The 14,793-nt window shown below is 36.2% G+C and overlaps 2 long non-coding RNA genes across 3 annotated transcripts in view; both read right to left on the bottom strand.

Annotated features, from left to right (window-relative positions):
- LOC126912136 (uncharacterized) overlaps positions 1 to 14,793 on the bottom strand; it is a 196,196-nt gene that overhangs the window by 89,202 nt on the left and 92,201 nt on the right. The window lies entirely within an intron of this gene.
- The window catches only part of LOC118280121 (uncharacterized), a 60,583-nt gene continuing 50,909 nt past the window's right edge, over positions 5,120 to 14,793 (bottom strand). For both annotated transcript variants that reach the window (XR_007706776.1, XR_007706775.1), the window contains one exon: positions 5,120 to 5,467. This is a non-coding gene — a long non-coding RNA (uncharacterized LOC118280121). The remainder of the gene's footprint in view (positions 5,468 to 14,793) is intronic.

Genomic DNA, 14,793 nt, shown 5'->3' with positions numbered 1-14,793 from the left:
GTAAACTTCGTACACAGTACACCGAGAGTCCAGTATTTATTTATTTAACTGCGGAATACTTGGACACCGCGCGGACGCACGGGTCGCGCAGCGCGCTATCAACACAGAATACCTACACTGTACAGCTGTTGCTTACCTACATCGACTATTCAAATTTCACTTATTTTTAGAGACATTTCGATAAAAAATTAAGCACCTATTTGTTTTTTTACATCAAGTTAACGAGTACCGAGTACTCTCTGTAAGTATTGAGCCTATTTCACCAGTCAGCACGGTATATTGGCCACATTGGTATAGGTACAATGTAAAACTAACTTTTAACCATGTAATAGGTGAGCTTATTGCTGTATACTAAATACAATCTCAGACTTTGTACTGTACTAAACTCTGTGTCTGACTCGGGAATCGAACCCGAGATCTCGGCTATCGCATATACTTACGACAACTCATCTAACAAAGCAGTTTAAAATATCTATCATGATACATTGCCTACTGATAAAACTCCTCAACTCCTCATGCATGCAAGCGTGGTGATTAATGCTCAAACCTTCTCCGTGTGAGAAGAGGTTTTGGTCAACAGTGGCCACTAATAGGCTGTCGATGATGATGTATTAATAAATGAATTAGTTACTCGGGCTTAATAACGTAACTGTTCGTAGAGTCTATGAGTCTTTGCCTGGCTTGAAATTAGTCGAGCAATCGCCTCGAATAGTATGGAACTACAGAATAAAGGTACACAAGGTCCACAGACTCGCTTCGCACGCAACGGATTTTAGTTTGTCTTGTATAGAAACTCATACAACTGCGTCCACTGATCCGCATCGTACGGACCGCATCATCGGCAATGCCTACATGCGATGCATACTGATGACGTCATACGGAATGCGTACGATGCGTGCGATGCGTACGATGCGTGCGATGCGTACGATACGGACCTGTGGACGCTTACCATAAGAGTATTGATTCAGGATAATAAATAAAACAAAAATATTTGTTTATTAAATGTTTTTATTTATAAATCTTTGCTTCTGTCCACTGCTGGACTATGAGCCTCCTCCACAAAAGAGGGTTTGTCATTATCTCCACGCTTGTCTGGCTGGTTGGAGATTGCGCTGGCACTGCTTGATCTCAGTCAAATGTGTAGATACCTATATGAGTTTCGAGTTATATCTGTCTTAATAAAAAGTTAATGTGTCGGATTTGGTTAAAAATGAGTCTTAGTTATGTGTATTAACCCAGCCTAAGGATGCTTTTCTACCAGAGATGTGCTATGTAGCTACTTATGCTATGAAGATGTAGTGAAACTATGTTACTGTTTCCACCGATACTAAGCTACGTAGCGGTGCGAGTAAGATGCGCAGCTCGAGTATGCACTATACTGGTAGTAGGGAAGTCATGCATAGCACATATCAATAACGTTTTTCCATTAAAAAAATAATAGCTTCGCTGACTCTGTTTCCACCAGTGCTAACTTATGTGTACCAATGAATATGATTGGTGGACACCAAAAGCATCCACAGCAACGTAGCATAGCACATCTCTGGTGGAAAAGCACCCTGACAATTGAATTCGTTACTAATTTGTATCATCACACACGGCCTCACAGAAAACCGACGTGATACAACGCTTGCGTTATATTTTACGGTGTAACTGTGGTTATTGGAGTCCGTATTCTCCCTCTCATCTTCATTCCTCAAATTTCCAACGCCCAAAAGGCCGGCAACGTAATAGGGATGATGAATGGGTCAAAAAAAAAATTACAAAAACTTTTCAATACAATAAAATATTCAAAAATAATCACACTCTCATTCATAAATTTGATGAACTGCTTAATTTTTTATTTTTCTAGCTACATTTCTAGAAATAAGTAGTTCTAGTAATAATAAGTCTGCTATTTGACGTAAAAAAACTTACGACGTCATAATATAGTATTTCATACATAGTTCATAGAAAATATAGTTTTTCACGTTTCGAAAAAAGTATTGAATTTGACCAGTAGTCATCATCCCTATTGTAACGCCTCTAGTGTTTCGTGTGTCCATGGGCGTCCCCGATTGCTTACCATCAATTGATCCGTCTGCTCGTTTACCCATAGAAAACAGCAATCAGAACCAATGGAAAAGCCCCAATGGTTTGTTATGGTCCCAGTTACCATGGTAACCCGTAAACAACTCCCATGGGTCAGAATTATACCAATTATGTTAAGTAGGCGTGGTTTTATAGTCAAACCGTTGTCTTTTGGGAATAGGTAGGAGACCAATAAGATTAATTGATTGACTTGACTTTTAGTATTATTTTTAAAACGTTGCCCCACACTAGGAATTTCTCCTGTGTCGTGGGTGCGTTTACAAACATACAAGTTTACTATACATCACAACCAACGGTTTGTGGATCTCACAAAGATGAGCTCAGTGCGGGAGTCGAACCCGGTACACTTTGCATGGCAGCCAGTAGCCCAGCTACCGCGCCAACCGTGCAGTCAGATAATGTTACCAGAGAGTAGCTAAGAGCTTCTCATTGATCTTGTTACTAATTAAAAAGGCCCTATTAAAAAGTCGTTACACCACGGCATCACAGAAAACCGACGTGAAAAAACGCTTGAGGTTTTTACTACTTGGAGTAAAGGGGACCTTTCACCTCCAAATCTTCAATCCTTAACTCTCAAAATGTCAGCAACACGCTTGTAACTCCTTTAGGTATTGTATGTGTCCATGAGCGTCCCTGATTGCTTACCATCAGGTGATCCATCTACTCGTTTACCCATAGAAAACAGCAATCAGAACTAATTGAAAAGCCCTAATGGTTTGTTTAAATACTTAACACTCAAAATGTCAACAATACTGTTGTAACTCTTTTGGTGTTGTGTGTGTCCAATGGTAGCGCTGATTGCTTACCATCAGGTGATCCATTTGCAGTTTATAAATAAAAGTTTCAGGTTTATTAGAGAATGCTGCTATAGAGTCTCTGTACATGATAAATAGTTCCTTAGTTGGTTACTACTAAACCAGTGAATGGAGAGATTTAAGTATTAAGAGCTCAAAAGTTGTTATAGGTAGCCTTCTGATTCCGGAGCTGCATCTACCTAACGGGTTTACCGGGGCTCCGGCTCGAAAATCAGGAGTAGGTTCGGGGCGATTTTTAGTCAGTAAGGCCACTTGTCCACGACACGGTTTTTCAACCGTACGGTGAGTTAGCACGTTATGCACATTTTTACACGCTTCCATAATGATCCATACAACACTGACTGAATTAACCGTACATTTTTACGGCGAACAACTGTGTGTGAACAAGAGGCCTAAGAGTCTGATACTCGCTCTCGCCTCGCCCAAGGTGGGAGAAGTCATTGAATGACTTTCCTACTACTTAACACCTCCTTATTAACACATGGCAATTTCTGTCATGATTTGTAGTTGAGTGTTATGGAAAATAAATTCTCTAACATAGGTTTCTAATATTAATGGGAATCGAACCCGATACCTATGAGATTGTCAAAGCGTTTACATAAATGTGTGATTAACCCGTGGTATGCCGGAACGTAGATCTACGCGACACACAATGTGCTTTCTATTGATGTTTTATATACGGTATACGAGAGGTTAATCATACCTAAGTATTGCTATCAGATCAACCATTTATTGATAAATTATTTAATAAATTGTGTCGAACATAGGTTGAGTTACATACTGTCTCCTAATTATGTTTCCGACTCGAGAATCGATCTCAAGACTGTATTCCAAACATTTTATTTGCAAACAATGTGGGTATTAACCCGTTGTCTGTCGGAACGCAGATCTACGCGAGACACAATGTGTTTTCTATTGTGTCTTATATACCGACAGACAAGGGGTTAATGAGGTATTTCCATTTTAAAGAGCATTATCCTGAGCGTAACTGGGAATCGAACCGTCACACTCATAGATAATGATGGGATCTACTGTCTAGTGGTAATAGGGTACCTATAATCAGGTCTCATCATCATCATCATTATCAGCCTGTTTTCGTCCACTGCTGGACATAGGCCTCTCCAATGGCACGCCACTGAGCCCGATCTTCAGATCTAATCAGGTTTCATATTAATTTAAAAATAAAACAATTAGCAAATGTAGAAGAATGTATTTTATTTCAAATGCAAATACAAAACAAAATGTATACAAGTTTACATGATAAGAAGATACATTATACAAGTGTGGGAGAGCCATGCTTTACCACGAATGGGCCGGCTCGACCGGAGTGATACCACGGCCGAGCAGAAAACCGACGTGAAACAAGCTGCGTTGTGTGAGTGAGGCTACCGGAGGCCCAATTATCCCCCTTTCCAATCCCCGATTCCCCAACAACCCTTTAATTCCTTCAAAAGGCCAGCAACGCACTTGTAACGCCTCTGATGTTTCGGATATCCATGGGCAGCGGCGATTGCTTACCATCAGGTGATCCGTCTATTCGTTTACCGGTTTATACCATAAAAAAAATTCTCTGAGTACGATAGTTAGTGTATTATTTCTAGACATTAATTTAGACAAAACCTAGACTTAAAAATATTAGTGAAATACATATATTATAGTTAATTATGTATTTAGTGAAGTAAATAGGTATCTATACATTACACGTAAGTACATATCAAAATATTGGATTTGGATACAATGAACTGATCAGGAATCGAACCCGAAACCTCGTATCGATATGTAGAATTCTTTAAGCTTTGACCAACAAAAGTATTTTAAATACATTTCGAAAAAATACAATAATATTTTGCTTGACCCGGGAATCGAACCCGATCGAGGCTTGTCTTTAAAGAATTCGACTTGCAATTACTCCATTAAAGGCACACAAAATGACAAAATATCAACAATTAGGTTGTAGCTATCTTCTTGTCTTCTTAAAAATCTTGATCTCTCGATGATATTGTATTGGACATGCCCTTATCAGTTCTCCGTCCAGTAGTATGAAAGCACACGGGCAAGAAGAATGACAAGGGCACGGCACAATACATTCTTCTGTCTTCTCTTATCTTCTTCTCAAAATTAGCAAAAACGAACATACACCGCCATCTACCGGCGAGTAGCAAGCAACTTTTAGTTTGTGTTGTGGTAACTAGATGGCGTGCTTTACAACTCCTGCATCCTAAGTGTGAGCAAGTTGCGAGTTTGTCACAGTGTAAAATGCAGAAATTGGTGGTTGTCTGTGCTTGCTACCTGTAGATGTTATGAAGTAAGTAATTTTATACACTATATAGTAAAATTATACATATATACAAACATATTATGTGTATTAGAACCGGATTATTTAAGTTTTGATCTAGTTTTAACATTAATATCAGTAAATACATTATTTATCTTAATTTGAAGACATTAACACTTAAAATAACTTATAATCTATACAAAAATACAACAACAGAACTACAACACGACTCTATACAATACAAAAATCACTCCAAACGCGAAAAATTACGAACCAAACAGCCGAGTACCTGCAACAGAAAGAAAAAAAAAACGATTAATTACAATAAAAAGAAAATGGCGCCACACTAATGGCACGCAAACATTAAAACTCTGACCTATTGTACTAACAAACAGTTTTTTAATTAAATTTGTCAAAAAAACGACGGAAATTTTATTCATCCCGGCATTCTCCTTAATATTCTGATAGAGATGATAAAGCGTATAAAATTGTATTGTATGTTCGTTTGTTTATTTTAGAGAAGTGAAGGCAGTTGTTTTAAGATTTTTAGGGAATATTTTTTTCTTATACGTAACGTAACGTCACGCCTTTTATCCCCGAAGAGGTAGGCAATGGTGCATATTACGGCACGTAATGCCACCGTACAATGTACATACGCTTTTCACTATTTGTCTTATAGTAAGTTCCATGAAATAGTGGGTGAGATGACATTAGATTATTATTAGAAGTTGACACGGGATATTTACCATGTTTATTTATGTCTATGAGTTTCCGATATTTCGGCACTGTTGCAAGCGCCATGATCACGGATGAAACATCACCGACTTCGATAGTGTCAGTGACCATTTCAGTTTAAAGACATTAGATAACATAGCTAATCCCTACAACACACTACAAAAAGGTCTAAAATCTAAACAACTCTTCATAAAAACCACAAAATCCAGTATTTCCTAAACACAAATACTTCAGTTATTACAACACAGCTCGGTACAATCTCAAACAACGTCGCGGACAGCCGGACTACGATTTATAAAAATAAAATCACTCAACTATGTTCTGGGGGTCGTGGGGGGTGAAATTTTTCATGTTCCGTCCCATTGGACCCCCCTAGGGGTCTGCTAGTGGCATACAGACGATGGGAGCTAAGATTAGGATGGCCGTATCTTGGTTAATTGAGAAGGAATCGAAGCTGGGACGTTTTGTTGTTGATTTTTTTTTAAGATGCAGTTGTTGTTTTGGTTAGTTGTCAAGTGAAAATGTGCTTTGTTAATTGTTTGATTTAGATTCTATTTTAATTGTATGGTGATGTTTTTCAATTGTATAACTCTAATAAATTGTATACTATTTTATTTTAATTTTAATAATGATTTGACATGAAACCAGATATCAAGATTGCAGCACAGAACTATCTTTGATCGAGTTTAAATTTAAGATTTAATGTAACAACAGAATTTATCTGAATAATTGAATATAATATATGGAGTTTCTTGTTCGCTTTACTCCATTCGAAGCTATACTTTCGAACGAGCACCTAGCTTCATTGACCGACAGACTGACGGACAATTCAATTTGACGTTTCAAAAGTGCCTAATTTAGGATTAATTGAAATATATGCTTTGACTTTGACTTTACGTTTTTACTTTAAAACAACACCATTTTAAAGAAACATCTGCATTTTACACCAAAAAAAGTAGAAAACACATATCAAACCGGTCGCTAAACGAGAAAAAATCAATCGGAACACACCACAACCGGTCGATTAGACCCCAGATTAACGCTCGACTGGAGTGGTCGCCGGCCACCGCTCGTAAATCCAAACGTGGTCCATTTGACCAGCCGTCCCGACCTCACGCCAATTTTAACTTAGTTTTTGAGGGTTAAAGAATTGTTCGCGTTTTGTTGAAGCAGCTTTTTTATAATAATTTGTTATGATTTGTGGCGGTTTGGGGTTTGGTTTCTGAGTACGATTGTAGAACTTAAGATGTCACTTTCAATTGAATTTAAAGTATTCAATCACCAAATCAGAGTTTGAAATTATGTCTAATTACCAATGTTACCATACCAAGTGACCAATGTCAATGTTCAATTTATTTACGAGTCTGACCTCTGATCTGTTTCTCAATACAAACAGACTTTTTTTAATTCAAAAATAAATTTCTGATGTTTTCCACGATAATTTTGATTTGAAAGTCATCTATCTGTTTTCCCTGCTAAGGGCATAACTTCTACCTAGCAAGATATTTGTTGATTAAAAATAAAGAGGTGTACTTTTAAGATGAGAACAAAAAATCCCACCGAAAATAGCTGTAATCTCACTGTTAAACGTAAGACAAAACAAATCATTGATAAATTATTAAAGCAAATATGTCACGGCCCATAATTAACTACGAAACATCCATCCAAAAGTATAGCCACTAAATAACAACACTAAAAGACATTTTCCTTTGAAAATTTCACAATTATTAACAGTGCCACTTGGGTGCCATTAGTACAAGTTGATAGATAAGCGAACCCTTGTCAGTTCCTAACTGGGAATTGAATTCTGAACCTCTCACCCCCATCCCATCACTCACTCTGCCGTTAAAATTACTATAGTTCCCGTTATGAACGTTCACAACGATTAATGAATTCTGGCAAGGTTTACAAGTTAAATTGAAAGACGGGAATTAGTAGAGAAACCGCTTGTCTGGCTATGATTCGTGAAATTTTGATTTTAGGTTTCTGTTAGGTTTGATCGGTATTATGTTTGGTGTGTAGCGATGGTTGATGAGAATACATTTGCTCAACAAATAGATATCATAAATAGAATACATTATTTCCGTGGGTAATACAAGAACTGATGATTGCACGCTACACACCTTATTTCAAATGTGCAGTTTTAACTGTCCAGCTAAACTAGAGGATAGATTTTGGTCTTACTCACTCACGTAACTGTTTGACAAGGAACTCCACTAGTTTCAAGCCATGCTAGAGGTTCATATTCATGAGCAGTGTTCCGCGACATACGACGCACTGCTACTGTAGCAAAGCTTTGCCAAAATACTAAATATATCGCAAGCAATTACCGAAAAAACTCCGTTCACTAAAAACAGGTTATTTTTCTCAAAAAAAAAAAACACATTATTATCACGACAATTAATAACGTGAGGTAGTTAGCAGTGACAGAAAACTCATAAGAGGTCGTTATGACCCCTAGAATGACCCAAACGGCCCCCGTTAGATACATTATTGGGGGCCGAAATAAGCACTAAATCAATTTTTAATTCAACCTTCACAGTTTAGTACACTTTTGTAATTAATTTAGTTACTCTTTTAAACTAAATGGAGTTTACTGGGAAATTGAAAAGGTTTGGGAACCATTTTTGTAACGTATTTGGCTGGAAAATATGAGTTTGTAACCGTTTTTTAAGGTTGTAAAGTTTGGTCGTGGTTGTAATGTATCATTGGTAGTGATTTTTTCCTAATACAGTAGTGATTTTATTATGTAATCATAGAGGATAATTGTTAAGGTGATAGATTACAACTTTTTCTCTAGCATACAGGCAAAAGCTCAGTTCCCAAAGCATTTTAGTTCGTAATAGGATGGTACACTAGAACATATCATATAGTGGCTCGTTGTTCTGTTACAAGTAAATGTTGTAGTCTATACTCACCTTTATAGGTAGCCTACATTATTATTAACCTAGAAATAATGAACATTTAAATTATCTTCTTTGACATCGATTAAAAACTAAACGTTAGCTTCTAACCGATTTTTTATTCTAAAAGTGTCATCTGCTAATATGCATAATGCCTTCCCCCACACAATAGTCTTTGTTAACAATATCATAAATATTAGTTTCGTTTTAATTTGTGTCTAGACAAAGACGTTATTAATTAAAATCGAATTTCTTCTGAACTCAACACAATTCATGTAAATTTCAATATTCTAAGAAAATCAACTAGTCATCTGCCATATTTCTGAAATAAATCGTTTACAAATAGATTCAAATATTCTCCGAACCCACACAACAACTCGTAATGATACAAAATAACTGGAATTTGTCCCCAAAAATAACCACAATTTAGTACAAAATTCTGTTTATCCAAGCAAAAAGGAAGGAAATATCGTAAAGATGAGAGAATAATGTTTGTAAAACATCGTTAATGTTACGTTTCATAATTATCTTACCCACTTAGCTCAGCTTCTAAAGTAAACGCTATAATCGTATTTAATATTTAATCGTACGCCAACTAGAGCCATCTATTGTTAAGTGTGCAAAACATTAGTTTACGTCCACTCGTCAACAGATGGTGTTGCACTCAAAAAGCACACATACATTTTGTTTGCGATGTTATGTGTGGATAACAGTTGATAGTATGCTTGTTACTACATTTCGATATAAACAGATTGATATAAGCTATATGTATCGTATCGTCACGCCTTTTATCCTAAGAAGTAGGCAGAGGTGCATATTACGGCTTTTTCACCATTTAAAAGTCCCATGTAATAGGTGAGCCTATTGCCATATTCTGGGCACAATTCCAAACTCCGTGCTACTACTGAGAAATTTTCGATAACCCGAAAAAAAGTCCAGCAACACTTTACCCGACGAATCGAAACCTCTTGCCCGCCAATCGCACGCCACCACTCGACTACCAAAACCATTTTAATACCTAAGCCTATTGCAAATGTACTTACAAATATGTACTATCATACATCAAATTCATATACCTACACAGTCTATGTATCCTTAACATAGACCAGCCATAACGACCGCCTGTACAGCTGACCATTTAACGCAATAAACAAACATGTCCTCCACACTCCATACTGCATAAGGCAGCGTCCAATTCATATCGTCCCTCTAACACACACAAATTCCAACCCTATATCTCAAAGCACAGAGTTTATAATCGCCTGGTGAATGAACACAATTGTTATGTTGGCAGCATTGTGTAGATTGTTGTTGGTGTAATTCGATAGATGGCGTTGTTATTGACTTGTGATTATTATGGGAGTGTGTGGTGTTGTAGTTTAGTGGGATTGTTGGGTTTTGGTGCTAAGATGTTGGTTGGGATCTTGGTATGTGTAAGGTGTATTGTAGATATCAATTATCGTTGGTCTTGTGTTTGATTTAATGTCTAGTTGTAGTGTAGTTAGGGCCAGGTATTAATTTGAATGATAATTAATTTTCAATTCATAATTATCATATTTATTTACTGCCAATGTAGCAACGTCATGCCTTTTTAACCCCGAAAGGGTAGGCAGAGGTGCACATTATGACATGTAATGCCGCTATACAATGTACACCCATTTTTCACCATTTGTATTATAATTCCCTTGTACCTAATAGGGGGTGACACTATTGCCATTTTACCGGGCACAATACCAGACTCCATGCTACTGCTGAGAAATTTTCAAAAAACTGAAAAAAGCCCAGTAATTCTTTGCCAGACGCGGGAATCGAACCCGAGACCCCTTGTCCGGCAGTCGCACTTGCAACCACTCGATTGACGAGGCAGTCATTAAATAAAGTTTAATATTAATTTTTATCAAAGCAAAACTTACAAATCCAATCATATTTTTATTAACTTTCAATAAAATCAAATACCACATCACTAATGATAACTGATTCCCAAAAAAAGTGAAAATAAATGACACCACATTCGCAGCATCATCAAAATTATTGCCAAAAACGTAATAAAATTTACCCTTAAGTGCCATAAAGTGCCTAATGACGTCACATTTTGGTTAAAAACTCATCATAAATAAGTATTTATGTAATCAATCTTTATTTATGTGTATCAGATAATTACATTAAAAGCTATTTATTTTTTGTAATGTTATTGTAATGATGTGTTTAATGTATTGGCGATAGATTTTTATATTTTTTTTATGGCAATGTCGTCAGATATTTAATGCGTTTAAAGTAATGCAGATTGCTGTAAAATGCTTAATTAAGGGCTTGATAAGTTATAATTTTCAGAATTTTTAAGGTTATATGTTTTTAAAAAGTAATGATTATGTTAATCTATTGTATAATAATGCATTATTAAAATGCATTCTTATTAGGCACCTATTAGCTTCTGTCAGCGGCTTCGCCTACGAATTTGTAAAACACAACTAACTTAAAGGTAAGTTTTTAACCATCTCTGCCAACCCATTTTGAGAAATATCAAAACCAGGACAATAATGATGAATCATAAATAATTATAGACCTACATTTTAAATCGACTCAAATCTCACTTCTCTAGACTTGCAAATTGTGAAAAAAATACAAAATTGTCACCAACATAAAACAAAGGAAATAAAACCTAACACCGCATAGCAATAAAGTCTACAATCCAGTTATAACAGAAAGTCCATTTACAGTACACAAGCTCTTACTAAATGATTCACAGACACTCAATTCGGAAAAACGGAAAAAAATAATATTCAGCCACTACCAACCTAACAACACTATCATGGCTACCGAAATAAATAAAAGGCCGCGAGAAAAAGTTAACCTAACTCGCGTCTATACTTCATTAGAGCCCACAAAAGCTGTTACAGTCTTGCTGAATATTTTACTAGTCATTTCGGACGAAACGTTAGTAATTTTGATGATATATCTCGCTAAGGGAGCATGATATGATGCGTTCTATGTGCTAAAATATGCATGTGGTCCGTATTGACGTCTTGTCGATTGTGTACAGCGGCATCTGTTGGGGAATAGGGGAAGCTGTTGTTTGTTGTTTGGACGATAGATGGTGTTAATGTTTTAGTGGGGTTGTGATTAGGTTTTGTAGTTTGTACATTGTTACGTGTGAAATATCGAATGTTTATGCAATAAATGTGTTGTTAATTTCAACTCGATAAAAAGTATTATGAAACAAGCGTATTATAAAGCGTAAAATTAATAAAAAAGTTAAGCGCACACACGCACGGACTATCAATCACGTTTCCATTGTATAACATTGCGCTCAGCCAACCTCATTAACGCTTAAACACACAATTCCATCCAATTACACCATGGCGTCATCAATAATAAAATTTTAGTTCCGCTACTCGCCGCTGCGGGCGCCACGTAATCTCATTACGGGACAGATATTATAGGCGATGCTGAATGAAAGGAAGAAAAACGGATGAAGGGTAGCTCGAAAAGCATTTTCATTCGGTAAAAATCGTTGCTGTAATAAAAAGCGACTTGATATTGAAACATGAAAGACATTTCTTCACTCTAGGCACAAGCAGTGAAAGAAAAATTTTACGAATTTTTTTTTAAACGTCGCTACGGTTTTTCGAACAAAAGCCTCCCTTCTGTTATCTGGTTTTCATTGTTTTTTTTTTGTATTCAACTCGCTTCCTGATATTCGCGAGGTTCGCGTTGATATTTAGATTATAGTGAGCATTTGTTTTGTCATGTTTTTGGACTAAAATTGTTAGTTTTTAATGTTTGAGGGGCGATTAAAACTCATTTTAGAGGTGAAAATTGATTTGAATTCTTACATCAACAGATCAACACTGTATAAAGTGGCCATTGCTGACCAACTCTCTCACACGGAGAAGGTTTGAGCATTAATCACCACGCTTACTCAATGCGTGTTGGCGATTTCAAACTTATAATTAGAAATTATAAGCCCAGGTTTCCTCACGATGTTTTCCTTTACCGTTAGTTGGAGGTGTCTAAATAATCTAAGAAAGTACATATAACTCGGAAAACGTCACATTAGTACTTTGGTTATAAAATTGTGAGACCGCTTCAAAATAAAAGTCAAAGCATTTATTTCAATTAATCCTTAATTATTCAGACTCCGATGAGTATAATTTCTTCTACTCTTTAAATCAGTTTTTATTTATTTAAATTTCATCCTTACTTATTTAAGTATATCATTAAAGATACAGACAACAGTAAAACAGAAAATAATACAGTACCAAGTACAAATGCCCAAAACAGTGTCTAACCTAAAAAAAGCGGTCGACAACAACAAAGGTTCACAGGATTGCGACCAGCAAAGGCTTTGTCCACCAGTCTTGTTTGTCGCAATTAGCAAGGGTTGTAGAAACCACGGTAATATGCTCACACCTGAACCCTACTGATTAAACGGACCGCAGAAATTGCCGTAGGATTATGTTCAAAAGCTTAACTTGTTCCGAAAGTGATTTAAATAGATACAGGACTGATATATGTGGGGGTTTTTTGTAAGATTTGTAAGATTTGCCGTTGGTTGAGTAGGGGGGATGAGGAAGGTGGAACATTTGGTGTGTTTTAGTTGAAAATGTTGTTAAAATTGGGATGATGACGGGGTATGGAAATTAAAAATCTATTTAGTCCGTCAAACGGACGCGGTAGATGACTAATTTTTGTTTTAATGTCCGTCTTGTGGATTATTTTAAAATATTAGACACGTGTTTTTTTATTTTCTTACGGAAACAAATACTTTCGAAGATATGTCGATTTGAAATATCGCGTAACGTCACTTCTAGGTACATTTTATACGTAGATATTACGTATTTTGCTCCTACTTAGAAGTAGGAGCTTTGATTCGTTTTACCTAAGTATTATTATCTTATATGACAAAACATAAACATACATGTCTAATATTTCGTTATTACCTAACTGACAGACTAAATATATTTTTAGATAATTTTCATACCCCATCATCATTCCCATTAAAAATCCCACCTATCCATTACTATATCTCATCAAAAAGCAAGACAAAAGGAAATATTCTCATATCAAAAAAACAAAAAAAAAAAGCAAAAAAAAACATCTGAATAATGGGAACTGCGACAATTGTTATGTCAAGTGGGGCTAAAAACGAAGTATGAAATGGTAGACAAGAGCAAAACACAAGTACATATAGAAAGATAATTAAAAAGAGATGAGAGCCATTATCAAACAGACAAACAGACAAATGGACAGACGAACAAAGAGCTATGAACAAGGTAAACAAGTGTCACAAAAACAAAATTAAGTGAAGTCTCAGGGTGCTTTTGCAGCAGAGATGTGCTATGTAGCTGTTGCGAAGATGTAATAGCTAAGCTGTGAAACTATGTGACCGTTTCTACTGATACTAAGCTTTGTAGCTGTGTGAGGAAAATGTGTAGCTCGAGTACGTGATATATCAATAGTAGGGAAACCATCCACAGCACGCATGTTTTCATATGAAAAACCCCAAAGTCCGTTTCTAATGGAAACGGACGTGTTAAGCTATGTTTTTTTGTATCGTCACGCCTTTTATCCTCAAAGTGGTAGGCGCATAATGTCACTGTATAATATACACCCACTTTTCTCAACATATAATGTGTAAGTCTCGTGTAATATGAGGTAAGCCTATTGTCATATACTGGGCATAACTCCAGACTCCGTGCTACCACTGAGAAATTTTCTTAAAACCGAAAATATCCCAACAAAACTTCGTCCGACCCGGGAATCGTACTTGCAACCTCGTTGTCCAAATGGTAAAAACATTATATAAAGACAAAAATATTATGTAAACGACCTTTACTTTAAAACTACGACCCACCAAAAAGTAAAAAAAAACCGCTTATTACAATACCTATAATCAAACAAGCGGTAACCTAATTTCGCTTCACACTGATGATAACCGGTGAAGCAGGCGTGTGTATTAAATTTTATGTTATTTATT

The sequence above is a fragment of the Spodoptera frugiperda genome, chromosome 22 (assembly GCF_023101765.2).
Source record: "Spodoptera frugiperda isolate SF20-4 chromosome 22, AGI-APGP_CSIRO_Sfru_2.0, whole genome shotgun sequence".
NCBI lineage: Eukaryota > Metazoa > Arthropoda > Insecta > Lepidoptera > Noctuidae > Spodoptera > Spodoptera frugiperda.
The sequence above is the reverse complement of the archived record's forward strand: the minus strand, read 5'-3'. Positions and strand labels throughout refer to the sequence as shown.